The 11641-nt window shown below is 33.6% G+C and overlaps 1 pseudogene; it reads right to left on the bottom strand.

The window, feature by feature from the left end:
- Positions 1-6447: 6447 nt before the first annotated feature.
- LOC123249842 lies at positions 6448-11053 on the bottom strand (annotated as a pseudogene).
- Positions 11054-11641: the final 588 nt, after the last annotated feature.

The raw sequence follows: 11641 nt of genomic DNA, 5'->3' as shown, positions 1-11641 counted from the left end.
TAGACTAATCACTCCCCAATGATGAGAAATCAGTTCATCTGCTAACCCTTTGAAGTTCTGATGAGTAAGAATGTGTCAATCTTTCACTCAGTATTATATTTGAACTAGAGTTGAATATTTTGGAGTATGGTCTTAGTTGCTTTGCAGCTCCCCTCAACCCCCACCACCTCAAGACAGAAATAGATCAAATGAAGATATTTTCCCTGTGGGTGAGATCCACATCACTAACTATTATACTTAAAGGGAAAGTGCATTCATAAGGCATTACTAAAAGTCAAGTCATCTGCCATTGTCATAAATGTAAATGCTGAACACGATAAACATTGCTTTATATTGCCGTTTGACAGATTTGGCCACCCTATGTGGTCTGTTCAGCAGGGGGAAGCTGTGAGGCACAGACTGCTGGGTGGCTCAATGGGATGTCAGAAAGTTCTTGTCTATTTGAAAAAGTCCCCCAGAGTTGCCTGACTTCAAACATCTGTATTCTGAGACATTGTGTAACTAGTGAGAATATCTTTCAGTTTACAGAATTATTACAAAACCCTTAAAATAAAAACTTATTTCTTGCTACCTGCAAAACAGTTTTCATAGGAACAGCAATTCCATAATTTTTGAAAGTTACTTCTTTCTAAAACTCATAGAATCTAAGAACCTCAAAAGATCCAGAACTTGTCTCATTCCCCCTCCATCCCTAATTGTCTCCATTCAGGAAATTATTCCATTCCATTTCAAAAAGCCATTCACCCATACTTTGCCAAATCAATTTCAGTAATGAGGGGGATCTTACTTCATTGGAAAAAATGCATAAAATTTACGCATTGTTCTAATTATTTTGCATTTTTTCTATTAATAGATTGGGTGAAAGTTAGAGGAAGAAATATGTCAAAGACTTAAGCCTTACCCTTGAGATCAAAGGACAATATGTGTAATTTCTCTGTCATAAGATGATCCTTCCAATATCTGCATGTAGTTTATATGTTTGTACCTAACCTGATTCTTCTCCCCCCACCCAGGCCATATATTACTCCCTTCGTATAGTATGATTTCAAGACCTCTTCCCATATTCAGTCATTTTCCTCTGGCCAGTCCAAATTTTCAAAGTTGACATATTCTTTTTGTCTCAGAGGAAAAATGCAATGGGTTGAAGTTTCCAAGCATTTGAAAGAGGTAAATTCAATCTTGCTATATCAGGAAAGGCTTACCAATGATAAGAACTATACAAAAAACCAATGAACTGCCCTTAAAGGTAATGGATTTCTTCTTCAGATAGAAGTTTGAAAAGCCACTTGTGGAATGCTTTTCAGGCAGAACTCAGATGAAATAAAATAATAAGCATTTACTTAGCACCTGCTATGTGCCAGACAATCATTTGAAAATATTTTATCTTCATTTCATCCTCACAATAATCCTGGGAGGTAAATGCAGTTATTATCCCCATTTCACAGTTGAGGAGATTCAGACAAACAGAAGTTAAATGTCTTGCCCAAGGTCATGTAGATAGTAGGCATAGGGGGTTGCAATTGAACATTCCCAATGATATATCCATTGTGATACTTCATTGTCTACAGCTAAGCTACATGACCACTAAGGTCCCTTTCAAATCTAAAATGTTTTGATCCTGTGATTTCATACATGCCTACAATGTAAAGGGTGCTGTAAAAACACATATATGCATGCATAATACATACATGTCATTCCTATGTCAATAAGAAGATTAAGCCAACTTAACATTTATTTTATCAAAAGAATGATGAAATACAATTGCAACGATAGATTTCTGATTCCAATTTAGATCTATGGAGGTGTTATCCATCAGCTTTCATAAGTCTGATATGACTATATTTTCTGTTCAGCGTCTTAAGCATGTGTTCAACATATATAACCTGGATGAGATTAAATTCAGCTAACCACATTCACTACAGGTGTTAGGGAGGAAGGTAAAGAAGAAAATCAATTTAAATAAACATATTTCTGATCAAGGAATGAAATTAAGCAGCTTGTGAATCTACCTAATGCTTTCTACCAATTTGCTGGCAGGTTTTCTGAATCCTTTGGAAGATAATGTTAATAGTTGGCTTCGTGAAAATAAACTGATAGCCATATTAACTGAATTAAGTAACAATTAGTGGTACATGAAGTAGTAATGGCCAAAAAACATAATAAAGACATTAAATTCTGAAATGAATACAAAAACATTAAATAAAAAGTGTTAAGTAGAGAAATTAATGTTCTATACTAATTGGCCCATTGATCCTATTGCTTGTGAAGAAAAAGTAATCTACATTTATCATAATTATCTCCTCTATTATATTTTTTATTCTTTTTAAATAAAAGAAAAGTACGCAATAAATGGTAATAAATGGATTCATTGAATGTGTGTGTGTTCTTGGAATAGAGAAAGAAAAAAATAGAATAGGTATAGGAAAAACACTACAGAAAGGAAAAACAAAGAAATATTTTCCTTTGAGAAGAAATGATTTGAACCTAGGGCCTCCTATCTCTAAGTCTGGTTCTCAATCCACTGAGTCATCCCTGAGTTTGCAATTAAAGGAAATTTTCTTCCTATCCTCTAATAGTTTGTGAATTGCAGAAATGATGATAAAAGGAATCAGGAATTTTTCTCCCTTATTGTCATATTACCTTGAAAAAATGTGGAGACCAAAAACAAGCATAGAAAATGATTTCTTCTTATTTTACAGGGTTGTGGTAAGGCTCAATTAGGCAAGGTATATAAAAAGTTTGCAAATATTAGAGTGCTGTTTAAATGTAAATAGAGAACTGTGGAATCATTGAGAGCTAATCTAGTGATAATAATGGAATTTCAAAAATCAATCAATAAATGAAGAAATAAAATTAATAAGTAGATGGATACATGAAAGGTCACAATAATATAACACATCCACTTTTACAGAGCATTTAGCTCCTTAACACTGTGGAAGTTAGTGTAATTATTTTCCCACTCAGTGGATGAGGAAAATGAGACTGGAACAGTTTAACTAAGACTAGTAGGTGTCAGAAATAGTTCCGACCCACGTCCTTCAAATCCTAGTCATGTATTCACCTTCTTGAGTACAATGTAGTGCATATAATACCAGTGAATGGTTATCCATGCCATGTGATCTGAGGATAAGGGCCCCATGCCCACATTTCAAACCTAACTCATTATAGATTCATTTGTTTGTCTGTTGAAGATTTTCCATCTTCAGGGAGTAATACTTTGAAACTTTGATACTCTTGGGAAGATTGTTAAAGTTTCATGAATTATTTCTACCGTTGGGAGATGAAAGAAAGTCTGACAGCAGAAAGAAATTGTTGGGATGATGCTCAATAAACACCTCCTTTGAGAACATTACCTCCAACAAAAGAGGTGTTTTAAACTTTTCTTTTGGACTTTCTTTCCTCTGACAATCTCTCTAAGCAAAAAGACAATTATATCTACCTGTAGACATGGCCCACAGGGTCTTTCATTATTCACTTTACTTAATAAGGTGTTCAATCTATGTTTTAAGTAAATCAGTGAATGGAATTCTTTTCAGTGATAGTTTCATAGATAACAGAACTTCAATAAAAGCTGCCTAATTAAAAGAATATAAATTATATGAGGAAATCATGAATAACCTTAAAACTTTTAACTTACCTGACCTATTATCTATTAGTGACAGGTTGATGTTATAATAATAACTAGCATATTTATATATGTATATGCTATAATATGCTACATATATATATATATAAAGTTTGTCAAGATTTACAGATCCTTATACAATCTTCATAAAAACTGTGTGAAGTAGTTGCAATTATTTTCTTTTTATAGATGAAGAAATTAAGGCTTAGACAAATTAAAATCCCTGTCTAGGGTGAAACGTAAAAATTATCTGAAGAGACATTTGAACTTGGGCCCTTATGATTTCAAGCTTTACCCACTGCACAGCCAGACACTAAGCACCATTCATCAATCTAAGGTTTAAGTCCCTGTTCTGTTTAGGATAAAACAAATACACAGAGGCTCACAATAATTTTCCGTTGAGATATCATTGAATAAAGTGTTAAATATTTTAGCCAACCATGCCAGAAGATATTTCATAGTGCTTATAGGTGAGCAACTTAATGGTTCTGTGGATAGAAAGGAGGACCTCGGTTCAGATATGTCCTCAGATTCTTTCTAACTGTGTGACTTTGGGCAAGTCATTCAACATTGATTGCCTAGCCCTTAGCACTCTTCTGCCTTGTACTTAGTATCAATTATAAGACAGAAGGCAAGGGTATAAAAAAGAGAGCGTTAACTATTTAAGAATCCTTTACCTAATCTGCATTTTCCTGAAAACAACAAGTAGAGATTTTAGGAACAAATCCAGCATCTTTTATAAATATCAACAGCAATGAATGCCTTGAATCAGTAAATACAGTTTGATAGAATTTGATTCCAACATGTAAGACATCTAAATGGTAACTGCACATTCAGTGAAGGAAGAAGTCCTGGGGTACTGAGAAAAATGAAATTATGGAAGAAATAATTGCTTCACTATAAGAAGTCCATACAACTAGGGTTGGACTTGAAATCAATCTATTTTGACTTACTGTCAACATGCAGTGGATTAAAATAAGAGATCTTTTGGCCACCAAATGGACCAGTTCAATACTTGGGCAGCTGCTTGAGCTGGAAATCTCATTATGACAAAAATTTTTTTTGACATCTATAGATCTTCAAAATTCTTCATCCCAAATTCTTTCACATAAGAAAAGAGATTATGTGATCAAAAACTTGTACATTTGTATAAATTTTTTTAACTTTAAGAAGAGCTGAATAGCTAACTCATTTATCGAAAGCTATAAAAGTTCAACTTCAGGCAGGAAGTAAAGTTCACTCTGTGGCCCATCAACTTCATCCAGAACACTCTAAACAGAGAACCTTTATGTAAGATAAAAGAATTTTATCACTCTGGGACCTTAGAACTCATTTACCCTAATAATTCTCCTTTCATGGATGAGAAAACTAAGGCCCATTGAGGCGAAATTATTTCTCATAAATGAAGTAAGTGGTAGAAATAGGAGTTGAACCTAGGTCTTGTAAAGGAAGAATTAGTAGCCTTTCCATTGTACCATTTGGTAGCTACTCCTGATGCCTGTGCCCTATAACAGTCTAGATGCCCCTATCTTTCCTTCTCAATGCCTGTGATCACACCTGGGCACTTCAATATATATCTGTATTTCTTCAGACACTCTAAACTAAAAGTTCATAACTTATTCATTTCAAATGACCTATTTCTCCAGCAAACTTTAGCTATACATAAATATGTAATTATCCATTTTTTTATCCTGAGACTCCATTCTAGGAGCATAGGGCCACAACCAGGAGGCAATGGGTCACTCAGGGTCACCCAGCTGGGAAGTGTCTGAGCCCGGATTTGAACCTAGGACCTCTCGTCTCTAGGCCTGGCTCTCAATCCACTGAGCTAGCCCAGCTGCCCCTACTTTAGGTTGCAGTTTCTTTAGCAGATTAGTTTTTACAGGGTGGGGTTGTTAGCCCCACGCCCAACCCTCCTCCTTTTTCATCTGGGCTAGGGACCTTCCTTAGCCCAGGAGTGGTAAGGGTGGGCGATAGGGGTCAAGTGACTTGCCCAAGGTCACACAGCTGGAAGTGTCCGAGGCCGGACTTGAACCTAGGACCTCCAGTCTCTAGGCCTGGCTCTCAATCCACTGAGCCACCCAGCTGCCCTGGCTTATTATCCTTTACCTTACCATATTCTACAAAAGTATAATTTTCATGGTCATGATTTCTGATATATTCTTATTTGATCAAAATCAGTGGCCACTCCCCTTCTCCCTTTACCTTATAACACCAAACCCTGTAACCATCATAACCATGATCTCTAATCCTTTGACCCATCAATTCTCTTCGAGTAATTACTCTTTTCTCCCTTTCCTCTTTGGGAACCAATTCAACTCAACACCCATATATTCTCTAGTTTCTTTCTCCCTTCTCCCTTAACCTATTACTAATCTTATCTGGCCAAGCTTTGATTTTTGCACTATTCCTACCATCAAATACTTTCATTCCCTTTCACTTATTGATCAAAGAAGCTCAAGAAAATTATGAAATCATGCTGACTTTATACACTACATATTTATGGGACCTCACCTTAGCAAGGTAATATTTGTACATAGCTCTTAGCCACTTTCCCATTCACCCATTAGAGCAAGCTTTCCAAACTCTTTCAACCCTCCACAAAACTGCCATGGCTTCTCTACCCTATCACCTCAGCTGAGAATCTTGCCTTATATTTAGGTAAAAAAATTGACACCATTCACATAGAGGTCCATATTCTCTCCTCCTTATCTCACATCATATAAAAGTTTTCTGTCATTATAATCTCTTACCTCAGTGTTACATGAAGAAGAGTTCTTTCTTCTTCCTAGGTCTAATCACATATATGTACAAGTACTCTTTCACTTATTTTCAATTTCTTCCTATCTACTAGCTTTCTCTCATGCCCAGAAACATGCTAAATATCACTCTTATACTCAAAAACACCCACTTGATTGGTCCTTGCCTACTTGAATTTCCTATATGTCACATCACATTTGTGGTTAAACTTTTTAATTTCATTTTCTCAATTAGATATAAAATTTTTAACACTTTAGAAAAAACTGAGTTTCAAATTCTCTCCTTATCCTCCTGCTCTAACTCCTCATTTTTAAGAAGCAAGCATTTTCATATAGACAGGTATGTAGTTATGTGAAACATATGTCCATGTTAGCCATATAGCAAAAAGGAAAAAGAAATTTTGATCTGCATTCAGACTCCATCAGATCTTTCTGAGGAGGTGGAAAACATATTTCTTCAGAATAATAGGAATGAGACATAGACTTTTTGGCTTAGCTAATGTGATAATTTTATCTCTTGCATAAACATTTATTACAGATTCATAAGAGATCATGTATATAGTATTATTGTTATAATATATAAAAAATAAATAGTATCTCAGAAAAAAAGTCCTTTAGAATTATTTGATCATTGAATTGCTAAGTATACTTAAGTCATTCAGAGTTGATAATTATTCAAGATTACTCTTACTGTAAGCAACAGCCTCCTGTTCATTACACTTTGCTTCAATATAAGTCCTCCCAGGTTTTTCTGAAAGCATCCTGCTCATCATTTCTCATAGCAAAATAGTATTATATTCCAAAAATATTCCACAACTTGCTTGATCATTCCCCATGAGATAGACAACCTTCAAATTCCAATTCATTGCCACGACAAAAGAAACTGCTATAAATATTTTTGTACATATAAGACCTTTTTCTTTTCCTTTTTCTTCAATCTCTTAGGGATACAGAACTAGTAAGTGGTATTGCAGGGTCAAAGGATGTACAATTTTATAATCCTTTGGTTGTAGAGCCAAATGGCTCTTCAGGATTGTTAGATAAATTAACAACTCCACCAACAGTTCGCTAGTGTCCCAATTTTTCAACATTCCAGTCCAATAATTGTCATTTTCCATGTCTGTCATGTTAGCCAAGCTGGTAGGTATGAGTTAATACCTCAAAGTTGTTTTAACTTGGATTTATTGAATCACGAATGATTTAGAACATTTCATCATATGACTATAAGGTCCTTTGGTATCATTTTCTGAAAACTGCCTCTTTAAATCTTTTGACCATTGCTAAAAGTGGGAATGGCCCATGTTCTTATAAATTTAATTCAGTTTTCTAAATATTTGAGAAATGAGGAAACTATCAGAGAAACTTCTCATAATTTTTCCAACTATTTTTTTGTTGTTGTTGCTTTCTAATCTCAGCTGCACTGGTTTTGTTTCTGCAAAACCTTTTTCAATATAATCAAAATAATCAGTTTTGCATATTATAGTGTTCCCTATCTTATTTGGTTATAAATTCTTCCCTTATTTATAGGATTGATAAGGTAAAGTATTTCCTGCTCACTCCTAATATTCCCCTTTATGTCTAAATAACATAATGCATTTTGAACTTTTCTAGGTATATGATGTGGTAAGTTAGTCTATATCTCATTTCTGCCAAAAGGATTTCAAGTTTTCCAAGCAATTTTTGTCAAGTGATGAGATGTTTGTCCCAAATTTTGGTGCTACATATTTATCAAAACAGAAATCACTATAGTAAATTACTATTGTTTACCCAATCTACTCCACTCACTCACCAGTGTATTTTTAGCCAGTAACAGAATTGTTTTTGATTATTACTGTTTTGAAATATAATGTGAGATAGGATATTATTAAACTTCTTTCCTTTACTTTTTAAATTTGATTCCTTTGATATTATGGACTGTTTACATAGATTGATTCTTTTATTATTTTTCTTATTCTTTGAAATAATTTGAGTATAGTTTACATGGTATTGCATTGAATATGAAACTTGATTAATATAGATAACTTGCTATTTTTATTATATTGGCTCAGTCTAATTATGACCAATTAATATTTCTCCAATTGTTTAGATATTAATGTATTTGTTTAAAAAGTGTTTTATAATTGTGTTCAAATAGCTCCCTAGTTTGTCTTGGAAGGTGGGACTCCCAAATATTTTATGTTGTCAGGAAGAATTTTAAAGGGGATTTCTTTTCCTATCTCTTGCTGTTGGACTTTGCTAGCAATATAAAGAAATTAGAGTGATTTATGTGGGTTTATTTTGTATCCTGCAACTACTGAAGTTAAGTATTTCAAATATTTTAATTGAATATTTACTATTATTTAAGTTTAAATTTTATTTAGATTGTTATATTTATTGGCATATAATTGGGCAAAATAGCTACTAATAACTGCTTTCAATTCCTCTTCATTGAAAGTGGATAAATCTTTTTAATTTTTATACAGATAATTTCCTTTTCTTCTTTATTTTAATCAAGTTAACCAATAGCTTATCTATTTAAAAAAACAGGTCCTAATATTATTTTTTACTTCAATGGTCTTCTTCCTTTCAATTTTATAAACTGTCCTTTATTTTTTATGATTTCCAATTTGGTACTTAATTGAGAATTTTTAGTTTATTCTTTTAAATTTTTTTTCATTCTCTACCCAATTTAGAAATCTGTTCTTTCTCTATTTTATTGATATAACAATTTAGATATATAAATTTCCCCTAAATATTGCTTTGACTACTTCCCATAAATTTTACTATATTGCCCTTTTGTTGTCATTCTCCTCAATAAAATAATTGATTATTTACATGACATGCTCTTTGAGTTACTTATTTTTTAGGATTATATTATCTTGTTTCTAATTTATTTTTATCTATATTTTCATGGCTTTTTATTGAGTATACTTTTTTATTGAGTATACTTTTTTATTGAATTATGATGAGTAGATACACTTAATAAATATAAAATAAAAATGATTATTGGTATCTATTTTTATTATTTAACAATATTTCATATTTTTAATTATTATTATAATATATAATTATAAGAAACATTAAATATACCTCCCTCAAATGAAGTGAGTGAAATGAAATTCTTCCCTCATTTATCAAAAACTATTCCCTATAAGCCATCAGTAAATGGTAATAGGCTACATTTGTTCACCTCTAATACTCCAGTTGAGAGTAGGATCACTATGATAATTTTATGGACCAAAAAAGGAAGACTGACTAGAATTATATCCCAAAGCTTTATTTGATTTCATTAAAATTTATTCCATCAAACTATCTTTAAAAGATGAAAGTCAGAATTATAAGACTAGAAGAAAACTTTACATTTCTTAAGTTAAGCCAGATGGAAGGTTGCATATTAGCAACAGACAGTTTGGAGAGAATGACTGTAATGTCCGGAAGAATAGATTTTGGAGCTAGTCATTTATTAAATAAAAAAGCTAAGAATCAAAAGGATGAACCTATGAGGTTCACTATAAAACAAAAACTAAAGGGATTATGTATTCTTGAAAAATCTGTTTCCAAACTTTTGTTCAGTAGGCAGGGGTAAAGACTTTCAAGACGAAATGCCTACTTTAAAGCAAATTCTATCTTCCACTAATATAGTGGAGCATAAAATTCAAAACAGATACAAAGTGTTAAGTGTGGCAAAAAGGAATCAAGTCTCAAACTCAGCAAAGAGACTAGGGAAAGATTCAGTAAGAGAAACTACAAATCAAAGGAAGCAGAACCTTGCTGAAAGTTACTTTGAAGGAATTAAATTTCATTTTTACCATCAACTTTTGGACAGTGCCCCGAATCCAGAGTGCTGCAATCACTCTTTCACAGATTACTCATGTTCAAAGTTCAAATTTCTCCAATTTCCAACTGCCTCTAAAGCCCCTAAATAATAGATTGTATGAAATTTGGGTCATAAAACAGGAAGTGAAAAAATGTATCTTCCACACATTTTTCCCCAGTATAAAATCAGATGAAATGACAGTTCATAACCTTACCTTGTCAAAAGGTCATAATTTATGGATTATATAAAATGAAATTAGGACTGTCTCATTCAAGAAAGCTCTAGGAATTATTCAAGTATTAGTAGTTCCTTAAAAATAAGCATTCTTAGCAGTGAAAGAAAAGGCCATAGAATTCTCTGACAAAGATCACAATACAGGCAACAGTGTCACAACTCTAAGTTTCCTTAACATCTGAAATGCCATTCTCTCCAGGAAGCTCAATTGTCAACTTCATCATTCTGTTCCTCCTCTTCCATTCTTTCATCATCCTCATCCTTATCATCTTCCCTGCTCTTGTGTTGGTCTTTAGAATCTGTCCTTTTGAGTTTATCTTTCTTCTTTTGCTCTGAAGTTTCCTTCTTACCTTTCTGTTCACGTCTATATGCATCTAGTGCTTATTTCAAAGGAGAAATAGATCACTGAAATTCCATGTCTTCCATAGCTGACAGTACATCAATAGTTTTTAGGGTCTTCCACTTTACTTTCATTGCAAAGTTGTTTGCACAAGACGTGGCATACAGCACTAACTGGATGGTGGCTGGTGAGATGGCGCTTCTAGCCTCTTTGAAGATATTGATACTGTTGGGGAACACCTACTTGATCCTGGTGAAGACAGAATTGGGAAGTTTCAGGTCCTCAGGTCTTTCAGCCATGGCTACCTTGTCTCTCTTCCCCACTGGGAAAGCTACAAGGCCTCCGTTGGCCCCCCAGACTGTGCGGCAGTTGCATCCTGGAGATAAACCTGTCATGTTTCTTACTCACAGTGCCAATCCGGAATATGTACTTCCAGCCCCACCGCTTGTCCTGCCTGGGCTGCCGTTTCTATGCCTACCTCTCCACCCCAGCTCCTTCCATGTTGCCTGGGACTTGGCATTTATTTATAAGGTTTTTAATACTTTAATAAATGGTCACTATTTTTTGGAAGTACCACGTACAGTGAGAAAAAGATATTCTCCTTTCTATTCCAATTCAATTTTCTCTAAAGGTCTATCATACCAAATTTTTTCTAAAATTCTATTCACCTTCTTAACTTCTTTATTAATTGTTTTATGGCTATTTAAAAAAAATTTTTGTTCTAAGAGTTGAAAGTTGGAATCCCTCACTAGTATAGTTTTACTATTTATTTCCTTCTGTAACTCATTTAACTTTTCCTTTAGGAATTCAAATCCTATGTCATTTGGTGCATACTTGTTTAAGTGTTGGTAATATTTATTTGTCTATAGTATATTTTAGTGAATTGT

The sequence above is a fragment of the Gracilinanus agilis genome, chromosome 5, assembly GCF_016433145.1.
Source record: "Gracilinanus agilis isolate LMUSP501 chromosome 5, AgileGrace, whole genome shotgun sequence".
In the NCBI taxonomy this organism is placed as follows: domain Eukaryota; kingdom Metazoa; phylum Chordata; class Mammalia; order Didelphimorphia; family Didelphidae; genus Gracilinanus; species Gracilinanus agilis.
This window is presented reverse-complemented; position numbering and strand designations above follow the sequence as displayed.